At 42.1% G+C, this 12,446-nt stretch overlaps 1 protein-coding gene across 1 annotated transcript in view; it reads left to right on the forward strand.

Moving 5' to 3' along the window:
• ANKFN1 (ankyrin repeat and fibronectin type III domain containing 1) overlaps window positions 1-12,446 on the forward strand; it is a 225,121-nt gene that overhangs the window by 211,993 nt on the left and 682 nt on the right. The gene's annotated exons all lie outside the window — the stretch shown is intronic.

Below are 12,446 nucleotides of genomic sequence, written 5' to 3' on the forward strand. Positions count from 1 at the left end.
CCAGGGCACCGCTTCTGCCTGGCTCTGCCAGACTTTCCCTGTGACATTAGGAAAGCTACTAGGCATGCCTGTTTCTCTTCACCTTCTTTGCTTTTACATGATCCTCAGGGTAATTGCATGTACTGGAGAGGGCTACCGTGTTGTAAATGATGAGGCATTAAAGATCCTGTCCCTCGTGGTGGGAAATCTCCTATTGAAATGAGTAAATGCAGAAACCGGGAAGGCTTTGATGTTTTACCCAATAGACAGCAACTTTTAACTGATCAAAATTACAAGATAAGGGAAAACTCTAGCTTCCTAAAACAACCAAAGTAAAGATAAGTGATTAGAGGAAAGCTATCTATCACATGAAATACAGAACTCACTGAAAACAGATTCCCCTATGGCTAACGGCACGGGCTATAAAATAGATTTTTTTTTCCCTTCACAAATCATTTAAACATAAGTAAGAAATCAGTAGCTCCCTCTTCAGAAGTACCCCAAGGAATAAAAATGCAGTGAATCATGGGTACTTTATTACTAGTCTGTGTGTCTATCTGATGGCAAGCATCAATGGTTTCCCTTACACAGGGTGCCCAGGGGGATAGAAGAATGCAGGGAATAGCTTACTAGTTTCTGTGTCTCTCTAGTGGCAGAAATCCATGTTTTCTTACAGAAGACACTGCGGTACTGCATGGGCAGCATTTCAGTGTGTGTGCCTAGCTTTCTGGTGGCAAATCGTGAAGTGGGATTGAAATGTTCCCACTCCTCAAGTGCCTGCTTTGCCAGCTGGGCACGGCTCATGGGCTCAGGCCCTTGCAGAAGAGGCAGAAGGTTTGTCCTGCAGGTTGGTAAGGGGAGCCAAGGACAAGCACTAAAAGACAGAATGTGTGTGTGTGTGGGGGAGGGGGGATATCCAGTGTGTATTAATAGAAATAGATACTGAAATAGGAGTCTATTCTGCCATGTGGGGGAGGAACAGGCAGAAGGGATCTTCCCAGGTAGCGGCTGACGCTGCTTAGGCTGGAAGTACAGCGAGGCACGAAGGCACGCGACGTTGTACAACTCACGGGGCGTCCCAGGAAGCTGCTTCTGTGTGAGTCTTGACACCAAGTAAGGTCGCGGGCTTGGCTCCCTGTGTAGCCTGAAGTTCACAAACCAGAATGGGGTCTGGGGGGACCCAGAGCCAGTCCCAGAGGGAGAAACTTTCTATCCATATCACTGAGTGATCTCTGTGGTAGTGCTGATCTGTTTGTCTGTGTACTCTTTGGAGAGGGGCTGTCTACCAGGCTGTGAGCGTGATCCAGACGTGTCTCCACAGAGCCCAGAACATCCACTGGCACTTTAACATGTCCCAGAGGAAGCCAGCCAGGCTACATCTCTACTGGAGACTACGGGAAGAGTGAAGATACCTAGCTAGCTGTAAACGAGCTGGTGGGGACAGAGAGCAGTCCAGCTGAACTCAGGATGGTCTGATTTGCACTAGTAACAACCGGATAAATTGGCCTAATTAATTTGCACTACGCTGGCCTCATGTCAGTATGTGGGCTAGGTGGTTTTAAGATCGCTCTCACGTCTGCTTTACATTGCAGCGTGACACAGACATATGCCAAGTCTTGATTTAAAGACTGTAACAGGAATCTTGTTCATCCCTAGATAAGATATCACAGTGATTAATTGCCCTCATTGTTAAAATTGTGCATGTTATTTATTAGTATAGATACAGTCTTTAATGTTGGTGTTCTGATTTTAAAGGGAAAGGGTTTCTAAAGACCATGGCCAGTGACCTTAAACATCTTGGCTGCTTCTAGAGATTGCCTTCTTCTGATAATAACAGCACTCCAAGATCTAAGCAGGAATAGCCATTTGCTCCATAGCTTGGTTCACACTTCTCTTCATCATTTCCTTATAGAAAAAACATGATTTAAAAAACAAGCCATAAAAAATTTTGTTTCTCTAGTGATTTATTTTATTTTCATGGTGTCTGGAGACATGATGTACTCCCATACTCGCAGAGTGGTTATTAGCATTTTGCCTGGCTGTTTCTTGTGGAAAATCATAAAAATATTTGGTGAGCAAAGGAGAGAAGCTAAGTGCTTTGGTGGTCTGATCAGGGAGGGTATTTTGAAAGACTGCATGTTTTGTTTTGAATGAAGTGACTAGCTGTATCTTTTATTGATGGCAGAGACGCACTGAATTGCAGCAGCGTTCTGTATTTTTCTTTTAAATCATTCTTTTCATTTAGACTGAATGTTTTGCATGAAACTCCAAACTGGTATGTTTTCAGTTTAAACTACTTCTGGTGTTTTGGCGAAGGTAAACAAGCGACCTGACAAGGCAACCCTTGGAGCAGGCTGGTAGCCAAGACCAGCTGAAATTTAATAAGACAGTTAGAGGGTGAATAATTTCTACTGTCGCAGAAGTTTGGGAGACATGGATAGTGGGTCTGAGTCAAAGGAGTGGAAATCAGCCTCAGCAGGCTTTGGACCAGGTAAGAGAAGGACTGGTCAGCCAAGAGAGGACAGCTTCAGAGAGAAAACTTGTTAATGCTTTAGAAGTAATTGCCTGGGGGGAAAAAAAGGCTGTAGTCAAACTGTACCAGAAATATCCCTTTCCAAATGTCATAAGAAGCATTCAGCTTATAGGGAATTAGAGATACCTCTTCAGCGAAAACGTGCTTCCTTGATTCAGTTTTAACAAGTATGTCCTCCTAGAAAACCAATTTGACTGGATTTGCAGTGCTTTTGATCTGTACTATTATTGAAAGAAAAACAATTCAGAACTTTAATAAATATATTGTAATCGATAAATGTGAAAGAACAAACCTAAAAACTACCACTGAAATTACATTAATAGAAGACAAACTGAGGCTTAAAATATTCGGTTGCTCAAAATCAAATGAACACCTACAAGATTAAAAGCAGAACTCATAGCAGACTATCAGAAAAGCTAAAGCATTTCATTAAAATTGGAGATAAACCATACAAATCCTAAATTAAAATGGAAGAAAATGGCAAAAAATAATGTTCTCTATAAACACTCTGAGACATGGCTACTTTCACAGTGGCAGATGGAAAGTTTTTAAAGGTGGCAGTTTTATAAATAGTCCTAAGTCTCTTGCAGACCAGGCATGGAATTACTTCTATTACCCGCATTGGTACTGGTGTCATTACTACAGTGACCTAAAATAGCATTATGCTGTTTCTTGGAGACCCTGCAGGAGTCCTTGGATCTCAACACATCCTGATTTATTCTGCTTTTATGATTTCTGCAAAAATATTGTCTAAATTGTAACTGGGTGGCTGGAGAGCTCAGCTGCCAGCCACCCAGGGAACAGAGCAGTTGTTAACTGAGAGTGAAGTAAGCACTTTGCAAAAGCATCAGCAATGTCATCCGTAGGGGAACCATTACCATCGCTCCAGGGCCAGACAGCATACTGTAATGACACTGGGGAAGAAGTGGTCGGGCTCATAATTCTCCAAGAAGCTTCCATAAATATTTAGGTGCCTGGTCTTTTTGCCGCGTCTGGAAGTGTAAGAACATTTCCAGATGACCAGCAGAGAGGGGTTTAAATCCTAAAAGTTTGGACTCAGCATTTCACCCATCCTCAGTCTGAGAGATGCCTCTGATTGGGGAATATTTTGTCTTCCTTCAGCAAAATGAATGGCCACCAGTTAAATGGGTACAGGAAGGGTTGGCGTGTTGCTTTCTCATTGGAAATGGCACACAAAGGTATAATGTTGGAGCAGCTAAGTGAATCCCCCATCTGTATACTGGAAAGCATTAAAATGACTTCTTATGCTAATTCTCTTAGCCGAACAGGCAGCAGCTTGGCAGCAAGTTAATGCATTGGCTTGCACAGGCAGCACCAAGACCTGTCACAGCAGCAGGAGCAATGTTTTGTGAATGAATCAGCATGGTGCAAATCAGGAGTACACAAATGGGCAGATGGTCCACAAATGTCCCTTACAGCAAGTTAAGTCTTTTTTTTTCCTTCTGAATGATCCAAATAAGTGCAGATGTAAATGGATTTGTTTGTTTGTTTGTTTATTTTATTTTGGTAACTGTTATTTCACAATAGCTCATGCTATCACAAGCCAGAATTTCAACTGGGGAGAATGATAGTGGCAGACTGGATAGTATACTGGCCCCACGTCTTTATGCATGGGTTTGAAATTAACACTTGCCTCGTTATAGATCTATAAGCAACACTGGGTTATGAAGAACCATTTATCAGATGCATATTTACTGGAAAGGCAATGAATGCCTTAAATACCAGCATTAACCCTTCTGTACTTACCCTTGCCCAGTGCTGACTACATTCTGCATTCCCAGGTCCTCCCATCAGCTCCAAAATCTCGGGGTTGAGTTCTGGGTGAACAGCTAATGTCGCTTCTCCAAGCTTTGTCTTCAAAATAAGTTCTGTTTGCTCTGGACATTACAAATAAGCACTGCTTTGAACCAATTATTTTTATATCTATTTTGAAGAGCAGTGAATTAGTTAACCCTGGTGGTATGTACAAGAGCCGTTTAACCCGAGGCTTTGATCTAGCCCAGCATCAGAATGAACATATGAATGTAGCTGTTCTTCCCATAGACCTTTCCTTACAGGCTGTCAGCTGATTCAGGGAAGCATTGGTGCACCATTTCAAAACTCTTTCCACAAAGTGATTTGCAGGGGGTTGCATAGGGAAGCTGAGATTCCAGGTTGGAAGCTCAGACCTTCATGTGTCTGCCAGTTCCAGCCCAGAAAGAAGGCAACTTGGGTAAAGCAGAAAATTTGCAACACAGTCAATATTCTGTCTGTGTTCTCTATTAGTCGATATTCTGCATCAATCCCCTTTTGCTACAGTCCATGCTTCCTGTCTCTAATGTATATGCATACACACATACACACATGTGTTTTGATTTGCTACTTCATTTAACTCCTCTGTGCTAAGAAAAATACTAATATTTATTTCAGAACACCGTAAAGCTTCTTTTTTTCTGCAATGTCTGCCCTCTGATTCCAGGAGAACACTGTCATGTGAAAGAACCTATTCAAAATCCATTGCATTCCCGTCCTTTTAATTTATGCAGTCAGACTTACACAGTAACTTCACATATCAGTTCTTGTCTGCTCTTGAGTTCATTTGCTTTCATAGCAGATGGAGCTGCTGAAGTGGCTGCATACATACCAGCCTTCTTACACTGGAATGATATCGTCCCTAGGTGGGTTTCCTTGTAATTGCCACAGATCCTTCCAAAAATCCTGGCAGAGCATGGAGCACATCACAAATTTAGCAAATGTGAGCCTATCAGGTGATAAAAGCCTGCTTGTGCTGCTCTTACTTGGTAGGAGTAATAGCTGATTCTTCACATGCCCCAAATGAAATTAAGGGGGCTACTCAAAGAGGTTGCGGTTACACGGTCACTTTAATCTGGCATAAATCTGGCTGCTGCTGAAAGGGGTGGTTCCAGTCCTCTCTCCCCTCTTCCTCTGCACCCAGTCACTTTTCTCACCCACTCTTGTCTGGCACCAGTGTTTATGTGGCTGTGCAGCAAGCTGCACCACAGAACTGATCCAGCTGAATATCAACTCAATTAAAAAAAAAAAAAAGCATAATTAGTTTTTTAGGGTAGTACAGCCACATAAATGCTTGTGCTGGCGTAAGAAAGCACAGAAATGAGTGTCTGGGGGAAGACAGAGTGGAAGAACCGCTTTTTCAGTAGCAGCCCAAAGGGCCATTGAAGGATAGCCTCATTAGACTAGCAGCATCCAAGCCACACAGATGAAACTATCTAGGCTAGGCTGTGAACTTCTCACATTCCTGGGTAACTCCTCTGCTCCTTTTTCTGAAGCACCTTTCCATTTCTCAGCAGCCACTGAGCACTTACAGTTTTCAGCCATGCTTTGTCCTGGGAATCCTCTGTCCATCTCTTCATCAGTAACAGAGTTATCTGTGTTGCCTTCTTTTTCAGTTTGCAATTTCTACAATTCCCCAGCAGTACTACTCCCAGTGTGTCAAATTAATTCAAATTCCTTGTTTGTTCTCATTTTTTCCTCTTTACCACAATGTGCATGCCATCCTTAACTTTCCAGAGACCAGTCAACCAAAGAAAAACAAGGTATTTTTTTCCAAATTATCTAAACAATGAGCACTTCAGTTCTGTGACACGGCCCGAAGATCATTTCCCAGTTTAGTGAAATATTGTCCTAGTTTTATTGGACTGACTTAGGGGCAACGCAGTGTACGGTTGAGTTATCCCAACAGCAAAGCAGTGCTTCAGTTGTGGCTCCTGGGTTTGCTCCTTTCCAAAAGAAGCAATCCGTGTTCGCATTGTGCTTGGCTCCGACTGCGTTCCCCTCCTTGCCGCCTGGCTGCCTCGGTACACGAGGGGTGCCAAGCCAAAATTCCTCAGCTCCCCTTCCCAGCCCACCCGTCTGTGTGGGAACAGGGAGGGCCACTGCTGGGACCTGCCGCGCCGGCAGCCAAGGTGAGAGAAGAAAGGGAAAACTCCCACTCCTAAACTCTGCCACGAGAGAAATGTTCTCATAGCCAGTGCTCAGGCTGGGCAGGTTCAAGCTCATGACAATAATCCCTTTTGTAGCATCTGTGACTTCTTCTTTAATATTATGTGTCTGTAAAAAAAAAAAAAAATGTACTTGTTTGTGCACATTAGCACAAGACTTGAGACCAGCAATGTGCTGACAAAGAGGAACATCGAACCCAGTATCAGAACAAAATGAGGACTCATCCTGGAAAGACATCTATCTGCCAGGCCAGTGTTTTGCACCTTTCTTTTGTGTTTGTTTCAGTTTTATCACTGAGCTGATGACAACTATTGCTGCTTCAATGCACCTTTCTGAATCCATTTGTCTGGTGCGAAACAGCTTAACAAACTCCCCAGATTTCAGCCTCCTCTGAGTCATGGGTTCCAAGGAACCTAAAATCTCATTAAGAAAAACAATCTTTAGGGGGTAAACAAGGTATTAATGAGGTAGAATTTTGGACTAAAGGTATTACATTGACCTGTCTTAAGGTCCAGTATCACTTTTAATACCTGCGGTTGTGAGCTAGCGCCAGTTGTTTCTAGGACAGCCTTATGTGCCTGCTTTCAGATGCCAGCAGCTTCCACTGCCTGAAACAAAGAAACATTTCTCAAAACACCACAGAATGAAACCTGGCCAGATTGAAATCCCTCTACCATTGCTTCAATTGTAATAGGTAAGAGTCTGTGACACTTGCTGACATTAGTATCCCTGTGTTCCACAAACCAGCCCATTTGGTAACTGTAGCAGGATTTGGGTATAAACTATTACACAGATAGGTCATATTTTTTCCCCTGCCATAACGGAGACTAGCAGCCATTGATATCCATGACATCAGTTTATCCAGGTTTATAACAAATGAGTCTAGCAATTCAAGCAAAAGTCCGTTGGAGGAAAAAAATCATCATGAAATGAGGTTTTATTTTCAGATGCAACCTCTGAAATCAATTCGGTAGGACTTGTCATAGGGAGCAGTATCATTTTACTAAAGTCTGGTCTTGTGGGAGGTGCTTGCACTATTAGGATAAAACTTAAGGTGACAAAAGGTGATAGGCTTGTAGCTTTATTGTAACCATTGTGTGAGATAAATCATACATATAATTTAACGAAAGGTTTTAAGAAAAAAAGTGGAGGTCCCTTCAGAGAATTGTCTTTGTGGTTTTAATCAAAATATGGGGGAAAGACACTTAGTTTCTTTTTTATTTACAAAATTTTAGAAAAACTGTGATGTTTCTTTCCTTTTTTTTTTTTCTTTTGTTTTTATGGTAGCCTGAAATGATTTTGTATTCTCTGAATGGCTCTGGTCTGTAATATTCCCTCCTTTCTCTCAAAGCTAATTTCCATTTCTTTGTCTCAAAAAATGATTGTATTTGTGTCATCTCTAGACAGGTCACAGGAGGTACATTGAGTGCACACTGGATACGTTACACATCTGGTTTATATCCTCCTCCACTGAGCCACGTCACATCCCACAATGCTCTATTTCTGTATTGTTGCCGTATATCAAAACACAAAGAAAGATGCACAGACAGTGGAGCTAATGGACACAGCTACATAAGACAATTAAAAAATCAGTTAATTTAGAATAGCCACTTTCCTTGTAAGCACAGTTCCCAATCCAAATCCCAATCCCAAAGTAGAAGCAATATCAAACTGAAGAACCATCCAACACAATGTAAACTCCTACACTATGCAAAAAAAGACCAACAAACTCAGTGTTCTGGGTCTTCTTTACATCAGCCTGTTGGTATTTGTATATAACTGTGAGAGTCTTATTTTAGCAACAGAGAAAACAAATGTACATTTAAACAAAATTTCCGGTGATCTCTCATTTGGTATGATATGGACTAAAAGGGAGATTGCTATGCTAGCTATTTTTTGTAGATCTCTTCGCAGTGGTCCACGGACCATAATTCAGGGGCTTCCAGAGGGAATAATGTATGCCCTGTAGATGACCAAAGGACGAGTGCAATGGAAAGACAGGTCCTCCGTGCCTTCAGACTGGCATCCACTGCCTCTTCTCTGCCAATTCATCTGCTTTCCTCTTGTGAGACAGGACAACAGCTCTGGAGGAGATTCAGAAGGAGGCACTGCTACTGTGGGCCAAGAGATCCTCGGCACAGGAGGAGGAAGATGAGGGTATGGACTTCATGCTGCCTTAGGCTTCCCCATCTGGCACAGTCTCACCATGAAAGTCTTTTGTCCCATAAGCAGGTTTGGTTTGGCCTGTTACGGCAGTGGAAACCTTCTTTGGGTTCATTTGTCAGTTTGAACCAGTCTTTACTTGGATCTGCCCAATGTGTCGGAGCAGTGCAGTGACACAAGGCAGGCAGGCTTACAGCCGCTTGCAGGCCCGATGCCTTGACGCGAGGTGGTTGTGAGGCAGGCAGGCGATGCTGGGGGGCTGACCCCCTGCCTGACAGGCTGTGGACGACTGACGGACAGATGAACAGACGGCTGTGCTGGGCAGCCCCAGTGTAAGGGGCCGTTAGTGGTCTTTGTGTCAGACCTGGGCCCTGTCACAGGGGCAGCTTTTTGTGTCCGTCTTCCCATCCATTCATCCACCCCCCCCAAAATATACATGCGCACTTGCACGTACACACACCCAGTTTCACTGTGATTTGTTCCCGGATTGAATTAAGCCAAAAGAACAAAGAGAAAAGCTGAGAGACTGTTTCCACACAGACCATAGGCAGGGACTCTGTCCTCTCAGAAACCAGCCCTCTGTTTGTCCCTGCTTGCCTCTCCTGATTCAATCAAAGCACAACGAAAGGTCTTCTGTTTCCAGCCCTAACTCCCTCCTATCCCACCCGCTCAGCTTTCTTCCACATGGATTCTTTCCACTTTGCCCCATGTTCTCCAAAATGCCAGAAAGTGCGATTCCTTTTTTTCTCCCCTTGAGTAGGCATTAAAGCTGGAAGCAAAGCCACTTCTGTCTCATCAGAGAGGGAGAGAATAACTGTTCAAACATGTTTTTGAAACAGGCACACATTTTGAAGTGCACATCAAACTTCATGACACTTCTTTTAGAATTGTGGATTCTATTCTCCTTACATAAATTTTGGCGAAGCAATTTTCTGTGTCCGCATACATGCAGACTGCCCTCTTCCTGGGTTTGGGGAGGCTAGGTCTCCATTCATTGAGTGGCACATGGTTTCTTAATGTGGGCTTGCATTTTTGGATGCTTGCATCTTCAATTTTAGCTGAAGGTTCTTTTGAAAATGTAACTCTAAATAAGAAACTAGAGTTTATGGAGCTTTTCAGTTAAATGCAAACACTTAGTGCTAATTTGAGCAAAACGAAGTTACTTTATTTACCAATATGTGCAGATCATGCAGTTCATTATTCCACCCTAAAAATTTTAGGACAGTTGAAGTGATGTATTTATAGTTCCTAAGTACCCCAGACTAATAACAATCAATTTGTGCAGTGGCATGCATTGTTTGTGTGATAGCAAAGGAGATCAGAAGGAGAGGTATGTAGGCAGTAAAATCTGGTCATGAGGCAAATGAAGTGAACAATGTCGGAATGCCGATGTTATGGTAAATGCTGATCTTGATTTTCAGTAACTACTACAATTGTTTGCAACATCTAATCAGCACTGTCACAACGTGGGTGAATACAACCAACTACTGCAATCTACAGTTAGTAAGTTTGCCTACATAATATGTAGCCTCATTATACACGGAGATGTTTGTACACTGCTTGCTGTAGTGGGACTTGAGTTTTAGCAGGGAACATTAGGCACTTCTGAAAATGAATTACAAAAATAAAAGGAAATTACCAGAAACGGCATAAGCTGATAAATACCTAGAATCTTTTGTAGTCCTTTTCCACTGATAATGCTTTGTAACCATCTCTTACGAGTCTGAGGTAGCAGAAGAGCAAAGGTGAAAATAAATGAAAGACATGTGCGGGCTTAAATTGGAGCAATAGTTAAGGAAAAAGTGACCTTGCTGTCATTTCATATATTTTTTTGTCTTATTTAATTTAAAGAGTCATGTTTTAAAAAAGCACGTTTTGGTACTTCTGTTGTCTCTGTGCTTCTCTGTCTGTGCTAGTGATTTACTGTGTGTAACACAGGGCTGTAACCTGTTTCTCTCTGCTTAGGCGAGTTGTTCTGGGCACATGTGTGTCCTGCTGCTGAAAGACTGGAGCCACAGGTGCTGTTCACCTCAGGCCTGCTCTTGAGAGGGTGTGGTTTCAACAGCAAAGCACATGGAGCAGAATTAAAAGCCTGGGAACAAATTAACTAGGTGGCTTGAACATTTGTAATCCCTGGTAAATAGGAAATAGATGAGCATCTGAAATGATGGAAGCAGCCTCCTCCTGTCCCTTGGCAACCATGAATTTCAGACCATGCAGGATGATGGTTCCTTTCCAAAGCAGAACTGAAGGTGTGTCAGCAGTCTGGGTGCATAAATAATGCTGCAGCCATTAGTAAGCCCGGTCACTGTGTTGTCTGTGCTAGAACCCTGCCTCCTGGGGATGGATCCTAGCCAAAGTTAAAGCAACGTCCTCTGCTGAAATCTACTGTCAAGCTATTTTCATTGAGGGAAAGCCCTGCTTCTTTTTTGGATGGGATGAAATACTGTGAGTACCGTTGGTGTAGATCACCTCAAGGTGCAGCTGGAATGATTACTACACAGGCTGGCTTGTGGCAGAGCTAAATGAGATAACCACAGTATACACCCTTAGACGTATTAGTAGCATTGGGTAAGAACACTTAAGTCTCCGTTTACAGGTTAACCACAACTACAGAATTTAGCAGGTGGAAGAGGCTGTGCAGCTGATGAAGAACTCTTACCTGCGCTGAAGTATTCCCAGTTCAATAAAGCTGGCATGGAAAGAGAAATGAGACAGTCTAATTCACTCTAAAAGTTTGAGGTGAGAAAAAGATGTTTTTGACTCCAAAGGCTGTCATAAGCTATTGCATCTATGAACTATTCTTTACTCAGGTGGAAAGCTATATCTGGTGCAATCACACATAATGAGTTCTGTAGGCATCCACCAAAAAATAAATAAATTGTCTTACTATCAGCTGAAGGGATTTTGGTCTTTGACTGTTTTTGTGACTGTTCACTTTGCTGAAAGTCATTGCATTGAAGTGCCTTTTTAGAAATGCTTTTAGTCCCAAAGCCATATTAATATTTAAAATGTTTTTTCTCCAGCAGTGCAACAGCTGTGCAATGTGAAATAGAAAACGTTTTTTCTCACTTTCCCTGGGCATCTCTAAAGCATCAAATGGTAAATAGAGAGAAGGAGGGAGAAAAAGTAAAAATGAAAGATTTTGTTTCTGCTATGGCTCTTATCTAAAACACCAAATATTAACCCTCTGCCAAATCCCCTTCAGAGCTGTAGATTTGATGTTAGCAAAACTTTGTGTTTCACCGAAATGCATCCAAATACTCAGGACTTGAAAATGAATAACTCTGGGCAGAAAAGGTTCTTGAAAAAAGTAATTTCTGCATCTGGAATGCTGACATGCAATTCAGATCCATCCACTGTTAAAACATAAGCTTAATTTCTGTAACTTAGACTACATAAAAATATCTGTAAACATAAGTATACATAAATAAGCATAGATATAAATAATCTTCATTTATTTCTTTGTTTTGCTTTTGCTTTTATATGAAGTTTGTTGCAGATTTGTTGCCTGTGAGACTGAAATTGTGATTTTTACAACTGAAAAATTAATAAATGTATATGCATGGTCAGCAAAGCTGAATGCAGCAATCTATGGACCACCATGTTGTCCCATGCTACCTCTTGCCCCCAGACTTCAGCCTGGCCCTCCTTAGAAATGGCCATAAATATCAGAATTGGAAACAGGGTATGTCACTTGTCTTGGAACAACTCCCTCCCTTTTAAAAAAAAAAAAAAAAAAAGTACTGTGGTTTCATGTTGAGCCTACACTGTGCTGGATTGCCTATTT

Source organism: Anser anser (genome assembly GCF_964211835.1).
Source record: "Anser anser genome assembly, chromosome: 19".
In the NCBI taxonomy this organism is placed as follows: Eukaryota; Metazoa; Chordata; class Aves; order Anseriformes; family Anatidae; genus Anser; species Anser anser.